This window comes from Jatropha curcas, chromosome 4 (genome assembly GCF_041381405.1).
Source record: "Jatropha curcas cultivar XTBG-Jc1 chromosome 4, XTBG_Jcur_1.0, whole genome shotgun sequence".
In the NCBI taxonomy this organism is placed as follows: domain Eukaryota; kingdom Viridiplantae; phylum Streptophyta; class Magnoliopsida; order Malpighiales; family Euphorbiaceae; genus Jatropha; species Jatropha curcas.
In genome coordinates, this window is record NC_143154.1 from 24,555,254 (window position 1) to 24,576,589 (window position 21,336).

Below are 21,336 nucleotides of genomic sequence, written 5' to 3' on the forward strand. Positions count from 1 at the left end.
ATTATATAAATAATATTACTCTAAGAAAAAAACACCATTGACATATATTGCATTACATTTCATTACAGTTCACGAATATTGCTAGTGTTTTCGTATTAATTATCATTATTATTTTAAAAAAAAAATTAACTTTATATTCCACTGATGTGGAAACAAAAGGAAGTACCTACCTTATAAAATTCAAATGTAAGCAGACTCAACTCTCAGACGGGCCGACATAAATAATAATAACCGAACCGACCATGAATCTGGACGTCTCTGCAGCTCATTTTTCAAAATATATAAACGTTATACACACATGACTTCTTCCTCTTGTTCTTGTTTTCTATGAATCCTATTAAATATTATTTAATTAGACAGTTGAAATTTATTTTTATATAATCTTAAAAAAAAAAAACAAAGAAAAATATTATTTATGTGGGCAGAATTGGTGCTTTTCCACTCAAGGCGTTGAGTTCGGACCTTTTCCTACAATACAAAATAGTAAATAGCACAAAGTCTTTCGATAGCTTGGATTTTGAAAGCTTCTAACTTCCAATGCTTTCATATTTTGTCTTAGTTTATTGATTAAAATTTAAATTTTGGCATTTTATGCATTCTAGGCAGTTAAATTAATTTTTTTTTTCCCTCTTGGATATATGAAAGACGGAAGAGAGGGAGAATAGTATCGAATCAGATCAATTCGTGCAATTTCACGAGAACCCTACTACCAGACTAGATTTAAATCCCCAACCTATGAATACTTCTGTGTTAACTTGTATTATACTCAAATAATAAAAAAAATTTATGGTTATTTTAATAAACTTTATTGTTATATATTTTTTGCTTTGATAATCAAAGCAAAATATCAATTTTCACTAATTCTTTTCAATATTTCTTTCTTTTTTTTATTGCATATAAGATAAATCCAATTATCTGCAAAATTATTAATTTATATTCAAGGGTGGCAAAACCAGGATTTACAAAAATTCATATAATTCTGTATGACTCATACACAATATTTATTTTGATAATAATCATAGTAAAATGATATATATATATAAACATAATTAATTTACTTACACTATTTCAACATCCATCACCATTACTTATTTAGGGTATGCTCGATAAAACTAACTGTTTTGGTAACTGTTAACTATTTTAGTAGTGTTTAGCTGTTAGCTATTTAAGTAGTTTTTCATAGAACGCTATAAGTTAAATGTTTTATGAGTTAACTTTTTATAAAATACTACATTAACCTCTAAAACTAGTATAAATGTTATATTACTGAATATTATAAAAAATAACGTTTAAAAGTTATTTAAAAAGTTGTTGTCGAATATAGCTTTAACACCTTTTTTTTATTTTATTTTTTTTTTTTTTTGGGTTTGAGGATAATTAGTGGTTGAAGTCGAAAACAATAATCGAAATATAGATTATTTATTTTTGCAAAAAATAAGTAAATAAATATATATAAATAAAGAAAGATTAGATTCCTTAGGGAAGGGTAATAAGTTCTCATCTTCGTCGTCGACTTTGGACCAGTTTCATTAATTTAACAAGGTAAACACAATTAAATGAAATTTCATTTAAATTGACTACTAAAATTAAAAACATATATAATTATTGGTTGATGTCCTTGAGGAAGGTTCGATTATTTTGAAAATGTATACTTTCATATTTTGCTGCCGAAATGTGTGTCGTCGCATCACAATGTTCCATCTTAATATTAATTAATGGGATATGGTTTAGATGTTTCTTTTTAGGATAAGTTTGAAAATTTTATTTCTCAATGATGTGAAATTTGCTTCTCTTCTTGTCAAGTTCTCTATTGAATTTAGGTAAACCAATAAAAAAATAGAATTTAAAAAATATATAAATTTATTTTCCTTTTTTTTTTAAATACAGTCAGAAATACAATCGTTTAAATTGAGATCTCATTTATAATTGGTTTCGTAGCTTATACACCGGATGTAAGTAAGTACTTCCCCATCTCTGCATTTTTTTTAATAAAAAAATAAAAATTAAAAACTAAATATCTCCAGATTTGTGGGGAAGGGAGAAAAATAAAAAAAAATTACAAATAATCCACTGACCATCCGATTTTCAAATAGAATTGATAAAAATGGGTAAAGGAGATTTTATTATTACACTAATAGAAGTTGGAGCATTTTAGTTATAAATTGATGTTTAGATTGGATAAAATACATACTAAGATTAGGAGCCACCAGTGAAATTATTCAATATAATATTCACTTTTAAAATTTATTCCCTGAAATAGAATAAAACGTAATATAACGTAATTAAATTTATTTTTAGTGTAAGATATATTAAAAAATGCATTTAATTATATTATATTATGTTCTATTATGGCTTAGCAAATGAGGCTTGATTATTTTAGTCGATTAGATTCCCAATAAGGTTAGTTGAAATTATTCATAGTTTTAAAAATATTTTAAGAAATGTACTGGTAGTTTAAATTTATAATTTTATAATTTTTAAAGACTTTAATATTACTCGAACGAAAGTAAACATATTTATGGATCAAATTTAAAATTTTAGAAAATAATTTATTAAAGGTTTGATATGTAATTTGTTTAATAAATTGAACATTGTAACTGATGCTATTTGAACTAAAATCAATTAATACTTTATGCAATTTTTATCCCATATTCATTTTTTTTTTTTTTTTTTGAAAACTTGAAATAAGAGCTTTAACTCGGGTTGTATGTAGGTTGGACAGATTGAAAATAAATCTGCAGATTAAACAAATTATAAACAAAACAAATAATTTCATATAACTATTGAAGAAAAGAAAAATTAAAATGTGTAAAAAAGAGCTATTCGATGAGGACAAAACACACTGATATGATGCATATTATCCTATCCTCTTGTCAAATTTAATTTGTGTAGTGAATTTTATTTATTTAATTATTATTAAAGAGAATTCTATGAGTTATATATTATAGTGTATTAGAAAGTGCAAGATAATTTTATGTCTGAGGGGTGAGATGAGATGACAGAAATTTTTTTTCCCTTAACTAGATATCTCGAATTCGAACCGTAGGTATGAAGTTCTTTTAAACACTCGGAAGTGAGCGTTTTGCACGACAATATATTCAAATCCCTCCTTAGTACTAAAAAAAATTGATTTAGGGTTGTTGTATCTTGACCTAGCACTTAATTACATAGGTTACATTAGAAAACCTACCCTATGTATTAATATGCTGCAATTATTATTATTATTATTATTATTATTATTATTATTATTATTACTTTTGAAGCATTGACATACAAACATTATATTAATAAATAATCATATCAATTAACTAAAAGTAAAATAATAATTTAATCAAAGTAATTTAAATCAAAACAGAGTTAAAACGATAATTATACAAAAGAACACTTTATTACTTACAAAAAAGGAGAGTACAAAGTTTTTGAAAGAGCAGAGGATAGAGATAGCACAAGCACGCTTCTTCTAAAACATCTCTCTTTCTCATAGCACGCTTAGCTTTTTATAAAAGAGTATGAACTTCACTTGATTTAAAGTCCAGATAGCTATCATCTAATAGGATAAACCTTATCTACAAAAAATGGATAGACCTAATACAAACAAATCACCTAACACAAACAAACAGGGTAGAGCCTAATACAGACAAACAACTTTACATATTTATATAATGATAGGAGGAGCCTGATAAGACAAGCAACTTTACTTAAACATATCTGATATTTATTTGAACTGGATAGACTTCAATCTATCTTATTTATATCATAACAATCATCTTCATGGAGTGGCGAGTAACTAGAAGTGGCTTCATTTTCATTTTCGTCTTCTTGCGATGCTTGACTATTTATGCCTTGTAGTGTCTTCTTGAATTCTTCAATTGAACTGGTAGCGGCGAAGGTAGCCTGCCACTTGCTCTTATCTGTTAAGAAATCTGAATTCTTTGTATTTTTTGCCAAAAGTAGATATCTCTTTGAACTGAAATATCTTTGAACAGCTTGAGCACAGGCTTGGGTCTGGTTATAATCTTTCCACCATTTATTGTTGAAAATTCTGACCAGTATAGGAGAAAAGGGTAGTGGTTGAACTTGTTTGATTTGATAATTCCATGATAAAATCCATGGAATCCCAAAAGTAGCTGCGAATGAGAATTGCTTATCTTGACCGAAATTGATTAATTGTTTATTATAGAGTGCAAAACCTTATAGTATTTTTGTAGAGAAAGTTTTAATTAAACATCCAAAATACTTGAACTATTCTTGAAACAATTATTGACCTAGCACTTAATCACATAGGTTACATTAGAAAACCTACCCTATTTACATAGGGTATATTAATATGCTTTCATAATAATAATTATTATTATTACTTTTGAAGCATTGACATACAAACACTATATAAATATAAGAGAAAAAAAAAATCAACTATTGCAATGTTTACAAGTTAATGAATGGATCATTTTTCAGAATTCAACTTTTTAACGGTTCAATCGCCGTTATGAATTTTGTTTTCATATGTTCAACTAAGAATTGAAACAAAAAGACAAGGACTTTTAGGTTTTATTTTATTTTATTTATTTAATTAAATTACTAGTTTTAGATTAGGGGAACTATTAGTTTGTCCACTAGTAGTTGCCAATTTTCTAGTAGGCTTACTGGTGATGAATTATTACAGCCATGTGCCGTAGTCCTACAGCCATGTGCCATAAATGCATTGGTTGACTTGAGGAACCCCAACAAACACTCATCTTGGTTTTCTTTTTCCAAAGTCTCCTGTGATCGTTTTGCATATTTATTATATTTTATTCTGCCATTAATCTTGGAATTTCAGTCATTATGAAAGAGACAAATTAATTAATTAATTACAATCTCTAAATATTTAATAAAATGGTAATTTTATCAATTGTAATTTTTTTATTAAGATTAAGATTACTTAATAATTTTATAATTATCTTAAAAACACTTGTAGTAGGACAAAGATAATAACTAGTCTCAAGAATTTATGCGGGAAATTAGTTATTTTTATTGGGTGATTAATGTTAATGTTACCTATTTTGTTTGTTCGTTGAGTTCCGTATTATTAAGTTATATACTCACCTTTTCCTTGAATATAAATGTTTTTTGTGATTATTTTGTCCTAAAATATACTAAATTCGTTTCATAATATTTGTCACATTTCAGAAAATAGTTTATTCGAAAATACTTGCCACATTTGTGGTTTCAAGGAGTAATAAATATTTTTTTTTCATCTTTGCCATTTGTATACAGTCAATAATTATTACTTCAATTTAATAGTTTTGTTAGAGAATTAATATTAAATTAAGGGTAATATAGTCAATTTACTCAATAATTTATTGTAATTTAAACAAATTAAATGATTTTCTTAAGAATTGTAAAATTCTAAATGTGACAAGTATTATGGAACAGAGGTATTAAATCATTTTTGAATATTTTAATAAATGATGTTTTTTTAATATTACCTTTATTTACATTAGACACTATAAATACTTTCACAAGTAACTATTAGTTTTGAGATAAATGATAATTTCATCAAATTACCATTGATTTTGTTATAATCTACGAGAGTTAATTGCTTCCTTAATCTTTGTATATAAAAATTTTAAAGGATTTATATTTTGAGACAAAGGGAGTAAATTATCATAGGAATTGTCTATGGTGATGCATACATTATTTTAAAAGGTTAATGCATTAATAGACATTAATATTTTAAATGGAAAGTATAGTACTACCTCAAATTTTACATTTATTTACTAAATCTTCAAGCTTATAAAATTAAGCTCTCTCCTTTAAGGTTTTTATTTACTAATATTTTAATTGACATTAATATTTTTTTCCCTTTCTTGTAAAGTTTGGATATTATTTTATTATTTACGAGAAAAGGCTCATAATTTACTAAATTTAATTTATAAAAATTTAAGTGTTTTTTTTATACATAAGAGGTCTAATGGACCAAAACAACATTAATTTTTAAATATTTGTCTAATATGATATCTAAAATCTTTTAAATAAATAAAATTGTGAACCTTTTTTTTATTAGGATCCTTCTAATCGGCACAACTTGTGTTTGGTTACGGATATAAGTATCTCTATACATTTTCATTCTGTCTTCCTCATTAAACTATTTCCTTAGGGTTCATATTGTTGTTTCAACTTTCCTTCAAAACTTGTATTAGGCGCAAGTTGGGCAAAAATATATTTTCCTTTTTTATTAATCAAAACAAAATTTTAATTTTGATACTTCTATTTATTCTCATTCTAAAAATTGTGATACGTTTCGCATCTTCCCACAAATTAAGGAAACTTTTCTTTTATAGTTGCATGTTTTTAGTTTTTTATTTACTAAAACAATAAATAATTTTTAGTTTTTTTTATTACTTATTTCCTCAAAACTGTTTTGTTTCCCTAAAATTGTTCTCTCTTTTGTTTTCTTTTCATGTTGTTAACGATTCAGTCAATTATCGAATCTCTTCCTTAATCAATCATTAAATATTTTAATTAATAATAGAATTACTAAAATCCAAAGTTTGAGAACAACCCAATTTGCACTTTGACTTTTAAATTTCAAAGTTATTATATCAAATTATAGAATAACTGTTTATTATTATATATACAATCTATTGAATGCAGATGTAAAACCAAGTAAATAACTTTGTGATATTAAATTTATATAAAAAGAGAAGAGGGTAGAAAAGAAATAGAGAATTCTAATGTAGATGAAATTAATACTTTAGTGATTTAAATAAATAAATGACACTAAATTTACGGAGACTGAGAAGATAATGAAAAAAATTATCTAGATAAAAATCCAATAGAAAAAGCATATACAAGGAAGATAATGAAAAAAAAAAAAAAAAAAAAAAAAACACTATCCTGTAAACAAAGTGAAAAAAGAGAATAGAATTAAAACAGACAACAAAATTCTGCAAATTGGTTTCGTAAAATTTATTTTTCGTTTTAAAAACGATTCTCTCTCCCTTTTTTTCTTTGGGATTATAGTACATATTCGTTAGTCCAATGAATTAAGTGTCTATGTTTGCGCTGTGTTAGCTCACGAGAGGAAAACACTCTCAACGAAAATTTTATTCATTCACAATGATCAAACACTTGATCTCCCTAACTTTTTTCGCTCAGACCAACTCCATTATTTTTAAAATAGTTTTCTAAAAAGCTGAGAAAAAATCAACAACTTTAAACAAATATGTTTGTTACCTTTTTAAGGGTTAAAAAAAAAAAAACAAAAACTTAAATGAAACCCAACACCACCTAAAAATGCAACACAAGATTATGTTATAATTTTCAAAGCTAATATATAAATTTGACCCTAAACTTTAATAGATTATCCTTTGTGACCTTTTATATTTTATGAGTATTCAATCATATGACTTTACATTTTCACATTTCAATAATAACTATGACTCTCTCCAAAATGAAATATCTTTGCAGGGGTTTAATTATAACCCTACACTTTCGCATTTTATTTTTGCTAGGGACATAATTATTATTAAAAAAATAAAAATATAAGATCACGATGGATCTCTGCAAAATTAGTTCCCAATGAAATCACAATCCCTAAGTCTTTATAGAGAAAAATCAAGCAAGAGAAAAGGAGATGATGAGTTCCAATAGTTAATTCTCAAGCTCTTCAACATCATAGATGAACCATCTGATTAATGATGATATTCATAATAATGACATATTTGTGCATGTGATTCTATTTCTATGGCAATCTTTCTCATCAACCCTATGGGCAATTGTATCGATGGACTAAAGGAAGTGATAAATGGAGCTCACTCTCTTTTGAGTCTTTTTGAATGGGACGCGCGCTGATCAAGGAAGAGAATGAACATTTCGTGATTTTATGGCTAATGTGGAGTGTATTTTGTCAAAAAAAAAAAAAAAAAAAGTAAAAAATGGGCAATTTGTATTTTCTGCCCAAATTCAAGGCGCATTTTGAACTTTCTTCCTTTTATCTTTTATTATAATTAGAAAACAAACTTATATAATTAATGTGCAAAAATTAGTCCATCACATAATTTAGTTTTTTTTTTTTTTTTTTTTTTTTTATATAATCACTCCAATGCTTCGGTGAATCTTAAAATTTGAATGTATAAATGTGAAGATTAAGACTATATTCGGTAACAGTTTTTTTTAAATAGCTTTTAAAATGCTAAACGCTAGTTTTTATAGTGTTTGGTATCATGGCTTTTAACGTTTTATAAAACATTAAGTAATGTAATGTTTAACTTTTAACATTTTGTGAAAAACTACTAAAACAGCTAACAATTAAATGTTATTATCAAAATAGTTATTTTTGTCGAACAGACTCTAGACCCTTTATATAAAAAATTCTGCAAAATTGAAATAAGTAATCCTTGTTATATAAATATAACTAATTTGATTCTTGACGAGGAGATTAACTTTTTGTTCTAATCATAAAGTAATTAAAGACCACCATTCGAAATAGATAGTTCATTTTCAGGTTATACGTCGATTCTGAGCAAGTGTTTGTGCCGCAAAGTTCGGTATTTATTTACAACAATTTATTTACAACAATTTTCAATATATAAAAAAAAAGAAATGAATTCATTTTTAAAATTTTTAGTTATTGGTCTATAATTTTTTAAGTGGTTTTAACTATGCACACCATTGATTTCGTAATCCTTTACTCAGTTTGACATATGATTCAATTAAAAATATAAGAAGTTCAAATTAATATAAGGTCAAATGATTTAACGGTAGAAAAAAAGTTGAAATTAAAAATTATACTTGTTGAATTAAGCTAATATAGATGGATTTATGGATACTTGGGAATTATAGACGAATCAAACGACGCGTAGGACACGCGAAAAGCATGAAAATGATTGTATTTGAAAATTCAATAGAGCATGTAACATTCTGATAGTCTCAATACATATTTCATTGTAAAATTTTCTAATAAAATGTGAACCATGAAAATGAAACGGTGTGGTTTGTGGGCAGTATTTTTAAAATCGAATTCGACCTATGTGTCAAATCATTTTAAATTGTAAAATTAATAATTTGATCTGATTTGAAGAAAAATTAATAAAGATAAAAAAATTAAATTCAATAAAAGCTGATTAAAACTGAAAATTGTTTCAAACTAAAATTAAGAACCGTGTTATATTTATGTTAGGATATTTTCTTTGAGAAATGTTTGTGTATTTATAATTAATATGTGAAAGTAATTTATATTTTTATATTTCATATAGATGATGAATGACTTAAAAATTGTTATAATATTCATTGAGAGACTTAATAGACCTAAATAATATTGCTTGTTATAAAATCTGGTACCCTCCTATTAACTCATAAAATTGATAAATACTTTTATGATTGAAATGATTCGAAATCAAGAGTTTTAACTTCTCATATACCTGAAAAGACCAGCTTTTACCTTTAAATAACATTCACTAAATTGAAACAATACTCCTTTTTAAATTTGAACTCGAGACCTCTCGTTTTCTATATTTTCCACGAGAGGCCATACTTGATTGGCTACCGCACACCTTATTGACTAAATTATATTTATATATTTTAATAATTATATTGAACATATAATATTTGGTATATAAAATCAATTACTTGAAGCACACTAAGACATAATCCAGTGATAATTGTACATATCTCTGGTCAATTACATGAAACTTGGCAGTATAAGATTGGTTCTTGCCGCTGAATGATTCGAAAAATAATTATAGATTTATACTTGTTAATAATTTTTTGTATTTTTAATATTTATTAATAAAGAATAAAAATATTGATTGAAGTAAGTTGATAGGATCAACGGTTGTGAGCGGAATGGATAAAAGCAAAATTAACCAATGGATAGAGTTATGATGTGTACGGGCAATTCGTCGGCCAACAAATACGTAGTGTTAATTATTGTGATGTATTGTACCGTAAATAAGAATCAGTGGACCATCCACTGAATTCTGTTTTTAGTTTTACTACTTTTAAACGCATGATTTACAAGTTGACACTTGTGATTTAATATTTTTTTAAGAATAAATTTAAATTTAAATATGAAAATTTCTAATTGAAGTTATATATCAATTTTTAATAATATATACATTTTTGAAATTTTAATATTGAGATGTGATTTTTTTTATTTTAATATTAAATACAATTATTAGTCATTATCATAATTTTAAGTTCAAATATTAGTCGTTGAATATCATAATTTCAATTCGCATAACTAGGTATTTGAGCAACACTCTCGGCGGAAAGAATGCTAATGAAATTTCTTAAAGACATCAAGAAATTTAAATAATATATATGTAAATAATAATATTTAAAAATAATAATTAATATAAAAATAATATATATATAAAGAAACTCCAATTATCTTTGAATTGCTTAGGCGTTTGTAGACAAGAGATAGATGGAACATAATAAATACTTTCTCCTTCTTTTCACTATCAATGATAGTTGGTTTTTCTTTTCAACTTCTCCCTTTTCCATCACCTTACCTGGTAGATATTCTAGTTCCTTCCTATTCCTCAATGTAATTACCTATGTTTGTTCCCTTGGATTCCTTTCGATGTTGCTAGATAAGGATCCTTGAGGTCTATTAGCCATTATACTTGCCATTTGCCTCATTCACACTTCTAATTTTTAACCGTTGCTTGTTTGATTTTAAAGTTTTCTCAGCTTTCATTCATAAAATCCATATGTGATTTAGAAAGAGCAGCAACTAGATCATCAATATGATTCTTCTTCTCTTGTAGATGGAATCCTAGTGATGAGTTCAAGACATTATAGTGATTGCTACAAGAGAGATTTAAATGATCCTTTAACTTGTTGTCCTAGGAGTTGGAATTCTTCCTCCCGAGAATTTATCAAGTAATTGACTTACTCCAAAATTTGTGGATTAAGGTTTATTCATTATGCATTCTCTTACCCTATGTTGTCCACTGCAATTGTCGCAAGCTTGCACAATATAATTAATAGCATTAGTAGTTAAAATATCAATCTTTCTTACCAAATTATCCACCTTGGCATCAAGTGTGGTTAGGGCATTAATTTCATAGATTCCAGTAGAGGTATGTTAGTAATGACTATTGTTTGCCTTCTCTTTTAATAGATCATATGCATTATCAATTTCTTTCTTTTCAAAAGAACCTCCGGCGGCAGCGTCCAAATTAAATTTTATGAAATGAGTCAATGCATCATCAAAGCTTGAACTTGCATCTACTTGGGTAAATAATGGTGGAGACGTTTTCTAGATAAATCTTTAAATCTTTCCTCAACTCCATACAAGCTCTTTTGATCATATTGGTTGAAAGATAATATCTCATTCCCCAATTTTAAGGTCCTAGAAGAAGGGAAGAATTTTGCAAGAATTTGTGGAATAATTTGTCCCAAGTAGTAAAGCGCCCTAAAGTATTGTAACCAGACGAGCTTTGTCTCTCAAGCTGAAAAGGAATAGCCTTAATCTTGTTGCGTCATCCGATACTCTCTTTTGCTTGAACATATCATAAATTTTTAAGAAGTTGCCAATCTGAAGATTAGGATCTTTGCTAGATAATTCTCCATTTTGAATTGAGGTAGAAAACAATTGAATGATTGTTAGCTTGATCTCAAAGTTGTTTGCTTCTACTCTTGGCCTAGTAGTATAGTACTTGAAGTGGTTCCAATTAATGTTAGAGTGGTATAAATACCGCAAAGTTCAGGCAGCAGATCAACACTTTGTTTTTGCTAATTTTGATTTTGCTTTTATTGTTCTAAAAATTCGGATGCTCCAGTACGTCTATCATTTTTGCTTGCTCTTTTCGCTTGCGTTTTCTTCCTCTTCTCGCAGTGTTGTTTCTTCTACAAGTTCTTTCAATTTTTGTATCAAAATCAAAGGTTCAACACTAAGAGATCGTCTTTACATACAACACTTGAAAGAAAATATTACACATTTAATTAAAATAAAAAATAAATTTAACCTCAACAAGTTGGTATAAAAACTAACTCGTAATATTACTTGATCATTAAACTTAAACTATAAATCATTAACTATGTCCTCCTAATTATACAAGATTTTATATGTGAAATTCACGCACAAATGTTGGTGTCAGATACATTTTTAATGAATTATTATTTTACTCAAATACATTAATAATAAATTCTTATTTTCATAATTTAATTCTATAATTCCTAGATATTATTTTAGTTATATTACTTAAACTTTTTATTTATTTTAACCTAATTATTGTATTAAAATGCTCTGAACTTTATAAACTTTTTGTACAGAATAATCCATACCTAAATAACTAACTCAACCACCTTACAGCCTGTCAACAATCACCACAGCGCAACCCAACAGCAATAACTAATTAATCATTAGCCAATCATTGTCCATCATTGCTGATTCAATCATTTCCATTCATTTATTTCAGCAATATAATCCAATGTACAGAATTTATCTACCAATTAGATTTAGACATTTAGCTAAATTCTAGATCATTCTCATTTTGTATATAAATTCAACCTGTAGCGGAACATTAATACTTGAGAAATAAAATATAGAGCAATATTTTTTTCTCCAATATTTGAATTCAAAAGCTGTTCATGGTATCAAAGCCTGCAGGTTCGATTCAGAAACTTTTCTATTTATTCCTTTGTCTTTTCCATTAAACCTTCTTGCTGCATTTTTCATTGTTCTCTGTTTTATCTTGAAAATGGATGATAATACCACTGCAAATGATGGTAAAATTAATGATTCTAATCCGTTAACTCTTGTCAACTCCGATGCTCCTGGTCAGTCTCTAGTGAGCATTAAACTGAATCCTAGTAATTTTTTATCTTGGAGTAGATCTGTTAAGATTGCTTTAAGGGCAAAGAATAAGCTTGGTTTTATTACTGGGTTTGTTGCTAGTCCTGAACCTACTGCTGTTAATTATGAAACTTGGGCTAGAACAGATAGTATGGTTATATCTTGGCTATTAAATTCCATTCTGAAGAAGTAGCTGATAATTTTGTTTTCTGTCCTACTGCCAAGGATTTGTGGGATGAAGTTACCCATAATTATGGCCAAGTTAATGGTCCTCTTGAATTCCAAATTCTTAGAGATCTAGCAAATATCGTTCAAGGTGCCAAATCTGTTAATGAATATTATTCTTGTCTCAAAAGAAAATGGGATGAATTGTCTTCTATTAGAACTCTACCTGTATGCACATGTGGATCTGCTCATTCTTTTTCACAGCTTGAAAGAAAAGATAAACTAATGCAATTTTTGATGGGACTCAACAATGAGTATGATAATACCAGAAACAATATCCTTATCATGGATCCATTGCCTCCTGTTAGTCAAGCCTTCAGCATGATCCTGAGTGTCGAGAAACAAAGGGAGATTCATCGCCAGCCCATTGAATCATCAAATTCTACAGCAATAATGCTCACTCATCAAGCCAATCAGCCTACTGCAGCTTATCGAAGAAACAATCAGAGGGAAAAGACAAGGGAACCACAGAACAAGGCTGACAGATATTGCACTCACTGTAAAGGAATTGGACATACAAAAACAAGCTGCTTCAAGTTGATTGGATATCCAGACTGGTATTTTGATCCACAGAAGAGGAAGGGCAAGCAACAAACTGCAAATTTTGCTTCCGTTCATAATATTGCTGCATCAGAATCACCACTTGACATTCCAGCTCCAATTGCTCCTGCAATAATTAATGACACAATCAGTCCTCATCTCAGTCAGTTTATTCAGCAAGAAGTGAACATAGCAGTCACATACAAATCCATTTCTCACAACCCTGGTACATCTGATGATGCTGCTAATATTGTTCAATTCTCAGGTAGCATTCTACTTTCCCTCAACTCTGGTATTGATTTTAATGATAAAGGTTACTGGGTTATTGACTCCGGAGCAACTGATCACCTCACTTATAATTCAACCTTTTTTGTTTCCTTGCACATCTTACCACAACCCAAATTCCTTAAGTTGCCTGATGGAACAGTTAAAATAGTGACACAATATGGAAAAGTGATTTTAAACTCTAAGCTTACATTGCATAATGTCCTATATGTACCCTCCTTGAAATGTAACATTATCAGTGTTAGCACCTTAACTAGTACCTGCAATTTATCTTCTCACTTATTTCCAAATTACTGTTTCTTTGAGGATATGCAGACTAAGGTCACCATTGCTTCTGGTATAGTTGTGGCAGGCCTATACTACTTCACCAAAGACTCTTTTACTTTTTCCAGCAACAATCAAATTCAAACAAAAGACTCAGATCGTCCCAGCCACAAAGCTTTCTTATGGCACTCTAGATTAGGACATTTGTCTTTCAAAAGATATCAGCATATTGCAAATTTACCTAAATGTGATTTTTCATCCTTTATATGTCCTGTTTGTCCTCTTTCAAAATAGTCTAGATTACCATTTTATCCAAGTAATTCTATTTCAGTTCTGTTGACGCGTGTTTTTTATGCCTCGCCTGATCCAATGATGATACGAGGATTATTGGGTCAATGCCATCTAGAAGTCTTTTAATCCAAGGATTTAAACAAAAAAATAATAATAATAAACAAAAAAAAAAAGGACGCGTGCTACAGTAGCCGTGTGGTACAGTACCTGTTTGCTACAGTCCTAACCTAGCTCTATAAATTCATCTCTTTCTCACAATTTTCACACAACTCTACACAACTTCACAATCCAAAAAAACCCTAAAAAAAATACCCTGCAGCCACATTCTCTCTAGAAACTCTTGTGAGTTAATTTGGAGGAAAATTAGCATTAGATATCAATTTTAGGTGATTTAAACCATAAAAAGAAAAAAAAAATTAAAAGATAAAAAAAAAAACACATCAATCCTTGGAAACAAAACTTCTGGACATTTGATCCATTTACAATCCTCAATCTGAGGTTCAGGTAATTTTCTTAACATTTTTGTATTTTTTCTTTACATATTTTTGTTTTTTTTTTTAACATGTTCTTGTGATTTTAATATTTTAAGCTTCTGTAAATTATATTATGTTCATATTTGGCCAATTAATGTGTCCTTAAATTACATTTGAACAAGAAATAATGTAAACAATCACTTAAAAATGAATTCTGGACAAAAATAAATAGCTGTTCATCGATGAACAGTAACTGTTCATCAATTTTTCCAGAAATGATCGATGAATAGTAACTGTTTGTTCATCGATGAACAGTAAATGTTCTTAATTTTTCAGAAATTGATACTATTTACGCACTGTTCACTACTATTCATTACACTGTTCACACACTATTCATGTACTATTCATTATTTTTTCCAGAAACAATCGATGAACAGTAACTGTTTGTTCATCGATGAACAGTACTATTCATCAATTTTTCCAGAAATAATAACAAAAAAAATATAAATTTTGTAAAAAAATAAAGTTTAATTTCTTCAATAAATCTGAGAATGCCCAACTATGAACAGATTATAATTTAATTGAGCTTAAAATATTAAAATGTGATTATATATATTTATTTGTATGAATTTTATTATTTTATTATTTGTATGAATTTTTATTGGTTTATGGATTTAATTTTTCATTCGATCTGTATATATATTTTTGATTCGGTTTGTTACCCGCCTTTAACCATAAGGCAAGAGCGGGTCATTTATTTATTCCATTATATATTTTTGATTCGGTTTGTCGCCCGCCTTGAACCATAAGGCAAGAGCGGGTCTTTTTATTTATTTGGTTTAATTGCTTTGATTTAATTGCTTTAATTTGAATAATTATTATGTGATAATTAGATTTGTTTGGGACGATTAAATAATTTTTCAAATAGGAACTCGATCCAATTTATTTGGGTTGGGTTTAAGTAAATAAATATTTTGGCTTTTCTAACTAAAATAAATTAGAAATCATAGGTTAATAATAGAGGCCGGTTTTTCCGGGCGTCGGCTTCCAACAGGCCGACGTACCCAATTCCCTTACCCAGAATTGCATTGATGCGCCTGACTAGTCCTTTTGAAATAATTTGGCCTTGAAACAAAATTGGGTTTAAAATGGAGTCATTTTTATAAAAACGGTCCCATTGCCCAAACAATGGGTGGCGACTCAAAATTGTTTATAAAAACGATTTATCGGCATCGCATCCAAATAAAAATATTTCATCAAAAACACTAAAAGGATGTTTTCGAGTCCTTCGGGGGGATTTTCGGCGAAAACAGATTGGCGACTTCACTGGGGATACAACCACTAATCCCCGATTATTTTTTTAAATTAGATGGTTGTGATTAGGAATTAACTCTAAAAACTTATGTTTTCTAAAAAATAAAATTGGTTAGAAAGTCGTTGAAAAATTTAATCGTCCGTATATGTTTAATTGCTTTCCTTTTCTTTCTAGGATTTTTTGCATTCATTCGCATTTCTCTCTTCTCACCTCATTCTACCCATGCTACCCTACGATACTGGTGTTAAGTTTGACGGTGGATCTAGCCTAAACCATGCGATTTAGGTGCATCCATCCGAGAATTAACATTACTACCAACCGCAAGCCTAGTACCTTAAAGGTGCGTCAAAAGGAGTAGGCCCAACAAAGCCCGAATCCTGTTTGTGGAACCTAGACTTTGTTAAGCCCAATAAGACTAAAGCCAGTGCATATAGTTGAAAAACCTTAGTTACTTCCCCTAAGGTGTACCCGATTCTATTTACTGTTGTTATGTCACATTCATTTCCGAGAGTTTATATCGTCAATCTCAAAACCCCCTGTTGGTTGTCGAGATTAGACCAATTCCTAGGAAACAGATGTCAGAATTTATACCAACAGAATTCGTGTGTGGGAGAAATAAGGTTGGAAGGCATGCATTTCCCAACTCCCATTCCCTATGTGTTATAAACTATACATATGTTGTGACATTCATGCATCATTTAATATTTTTTATTTCAGCCATACATTAATAAGAGCCAATTTTTGGTATGGACATTTGATCTTGATTTTGAGAGTGGATCTCTAATTCGTTTTGAATAACATAATGCAATTGTTTATAGTGAATTGATACCCAAAAGAAAAGGGAGTTATAAGGGGTTGAGATTCCTTTGAATTTTCACATTTCTGGCATTATTTGAAAATAAGTGTGAGATTGCAAAAAAAAAAAATTGTATCCTGCTTGGGACCATCTGTTCCAAGGCAAAAAGTCAAGGCACAAAAGTAAAAACAAAAAAAATAATAATAAAAAATATCCCGCTTGGAAATTCTTTCATTCCAAGGCAAAAGTTAGGGACTTAGAGAAAATAGTCGACTGTAAAATCCAAAAGGAATGGTCGACGACAGATAATGCCCGAAATGTTTTAGTGCAAAGTAAATAATTGTTATGTTATTCATGCTGAATTTTAGGTCCAATCATAATAAAACAAGATCTTATTTCCATACTGATCATTAGCACATTAGATTTGCATTTCTCATCTATGTGCCTATATTCTTCATGCATACAAGTGCAAAGACAGAAAAAAAGCAAAGCACCATTCACATCGTCTTATCAAACAAAAGAAGTGGATGCCTTACAGCAATCAAAAGAGAGTTTGCAGATCACAGTTTTTGACATGGGACAACAACTGCACACGATCCAGGCAAACCAAGCATGTATGGAACGGAAGTGGATGAAATATTTCAAAAAAAAAAAAAACAAAAAAAAAATTTTCTTTTACTCTGTCACCTTCAGGTTCGGGAGGCCTAGGGATTTTCTGTCCTTTGTTTTTAATTTCTTATGTGTTTTATGCATGTTCATTTTGTATTTTATACATGTATCCTCCTACGATGAAGACACTGTGTCTTTCAAAGTGTAGAGGAGACCTATATTTTCAGTTCATTTCACTTATAAAAAAAAAATAATAAGTGTAAAAATAAAAAATAAAAAATGTGTGACAAAAAAAAGTGTCAACTTCTTTACCTTAGTTCAATGTTTTAGTCTCTACATGTTGATTGGTTTATATTTTGCTTGTTGAAATAAAAGTCTTGAATAATATACCATGATTAAGAGATTTAAATGATTTTATGAACTTAGGTATTAAAGTATGACGTAAAATTTTTCTTTAGTAAATATTAATCTTCTATACATTATCTTTGACCTTAGAGAAGCATGAATCCTAACTTAAATAAAGAATAGGAAGGAAAGGGAAACTAAAGCCATAATACTTTATGTTTTGAGTCAATAAAGGATGAGGGTATTTAAAAAAAAATGACAAGGGGGAATAATGGAAATCCGTTCTAAAAACAAAGTGGTACGGAGCATAAAATGCGACCACTTATTATTTACATTTCCACATCTCTCTATAAAAAATAAAAAAAAAAGAAGAAAAAAAAAAAGAAAGAAAATGTGGTATGGAGCATAAAATGCAACCACTTCATAAGAGAGAAATAGGTTACCTAAAAATACCTTGAGATGAGAAACAAAACATGTGTGCTGAAATTGTCCTAAATACTTCCTATTGTGCATTTTAAGGTAGGAGGATTGCTTATCTCATATTTTGAATGACTAGATTTTGTATAGCTATATTGACGATTTTAAATGTCACACTACTTAGTTCATAAAAGACATCAAATCTCTTATCTTTGGTAGATTACTTAAGAAGTCTAAATCAACGAGCAAAAATAAAAATGATCAACATGAAAAGAAAGATGAATGTTTTTGCTTAGGGACAAGCAAAGAGCCAAGTGTGGGAGAATTGATAGCCTCGCAAAGCAGGCAAATTTTGTTATGTTACTTTCATATAATTTGCATGACTGCATGTTGTTTTTATACTTTTTACGTTGGCTCATGTTGTTTTAAAGTGATTATAGGAATAAAATTTAAAAAAAAATAAAAAATAAAAAATGTTTTTATACATAAGAGAGTTGCATGTTTCATCTCTTTTTGAATGTTGCAGATAATAAAATAGTCACCCCATTCTTTTTATTCCCATATGTAAGCTTCTATCTTTAAATAATAATTCATTTTTATGAGCTTTTCATTTATTAACCCAAGGGCAGGAGGCCCAAATAACTAACACAGCAAATAATTTCGAAAGAAAAGCTTTATTGTCTGGTGTTGTCCATGTGTGCAGGAATTAATAAAGACAGAGTCATCGGAATCATTAATGGAAAGAAGAGCAGATACATTGAATAAAAGCTCATGGCCTGATCATAGAAGAGACAGAAAAACAACAACGGCATTTATTCTAGTAGGGGCTATCATCAAATGCCAATTTTCATAGAACCTAGCATCATCATGGGGTAAAGAACCAATTGACATATGCGGGTGTCACAGGGTCCTGCTTCGTTCCTTCGTCTAAATACATGGTGTTTCGATTTTGCCAACGGTCAGCCAAATTGGTCAACAGATACGGTGTTATCAGACCACTCTCAAAGTTATGGGTTCTGGGCACACGCTGTATCACCCCATATTGACGGCTGATCCTGTCGGGAAAATAGACCATGGAACGGTCTAGACTGGCATACAACACATAATTGAGGTGCATACTTCCGGTCGTGACCAGTCTAATCCTCCACCAAGGACAAGTCCACCGAATTGTAGGGTTATCTCCAAAATCGAAGCGTCTCCGAGACTGAGATTGAAAGTTAGCAGGGCCATAGGTTGGAATCAAACGAGTTCAGACTGGAAGAATCAGGCTTAACTTGTCTAGAGCCCAGGCTTGCAGTAATATCAGACAACCGCGATGGTGAACATTAAAGTTGATAATGTGAAGGGCAATATCCCTGACCTAGCACATTGTTTCCCCTATGATCATCATGAAGACAGTACGATGATACATTTGCATATCACGAACAACTGTCAGAAGTCGGAAATCTCCAATTCCAGGTTGACGACTCTTCATGCCATACACATTCAACAGCAAGAAGCAGCAAGCTCGAATCCAAGAGAGATCTAGATCAATGGACAAAACCCTGCTCAAGAAAGGTTCCAAGGGGAGGCCTTGATCCAAGTTTATGCCATCAGAAAGGTAAACCGGACACAAGGCCGCAATCTCAACTAGGTCATACCTAGGACCTGGGGGTAAAGCCGGAGTTTCGTCTTGATCAAGATGATGATCCATCACGGCACACATCTCCTCGTAGGTCGGAGTTACTTCAGAGTCTTCAAACCGAAAAACCATAGTGCTAGGATTAAAATGAGTAACGAGCCAAGATAAGAAACCATAGTCAAGTTTTAAGTCTTTGAAATATTTCAGCCAAACGAGTTGGTTCATAGGAGGAATTCGCCATAGGTCGTCAGGGATGGATTGAACGAAAGATGAGACTCGATTTCTGAAAGCCATGGAAGAAAAGTTGTTTCAAATGCTGTGGGATGAGGAGAGAATGAAGCATGGGATTCCTACTTATAGGAGGGGAAGGCTCCATGAGGTTGAAATGATGATCATCGTCAGCTGGATGGCATCTGTTTTCGGCGGTGATAGAATGTGGATAAGCTTCGTTAAGTTGAAATGATACTCATCACCAACTGGCTGCCATCTGCTTTCGGTTGTGATAGGGTGCGAACGGGCCCCATGGGATTGAAAATTAGCAGTGGAAACATTCGGAGATGCGGCACATGGACAAATGGCGTCTGGATAAAGCGGTAACTCTCATTTTGTGTCAATTCTAGCTTTTATTTTATTGTCTTTTGTCAATTTTGGAATAAAGTAATTGGGCCTGTATGCTCGCATTAACAAGGTGGACCATTCTTGCAAATGAGTGGGGCACCTCTTTTTGTCTCTATGGTTTTGTTTTCTTTGTGCAGGAACAAAGCAAAGTTAAAATAAAATAAAAAAAATCAAAAATAAAAAAAATCAAAGCCCTTAGGCAATTTGGAGTCAATGTGCGGCGCAAAATCATCAACTCTATCAAATTGCCCTCAGGTAAGTATTCTTTCATCCCCGCATCAGGAAGGGTATTCCTGAAAATTTGCTAAAATTTCAAAAAAAAAAAAAAGAAAAAAAATTTGCAATGGATAAAAAAAAATAAAGTTTTCAAAAAAATGCAAAGAAAAGAAAAATAATATTTTCGAGGTTTGCTTAAAAGATAATATTTTTGGTCTCGGGACGGAATTCCAGACTACGGGCAAAAATAAAATCTTTTGTCCTGATGCAAAATTTCAAATTTCAGAGTTTACGATTATTAATGCATGGGGGGCATGTGACGCCCCAACATTTAACAAAGGCAAGATCTGTTTGTATACAGAAATTGCTCGTTTCTCTTCAAATATTTTCAGGCCAACCAGTGATGGTTTCTCGAAGCCGTTTGGTCCCACCGAGCAGTGATGATGTATTGCGAAGCTGTTTGGATCATTTTCCTCGATTAGTGATGGTGTATTTCAAGGCTGATCGAGTCAATTCTCTTACTAATTAGTG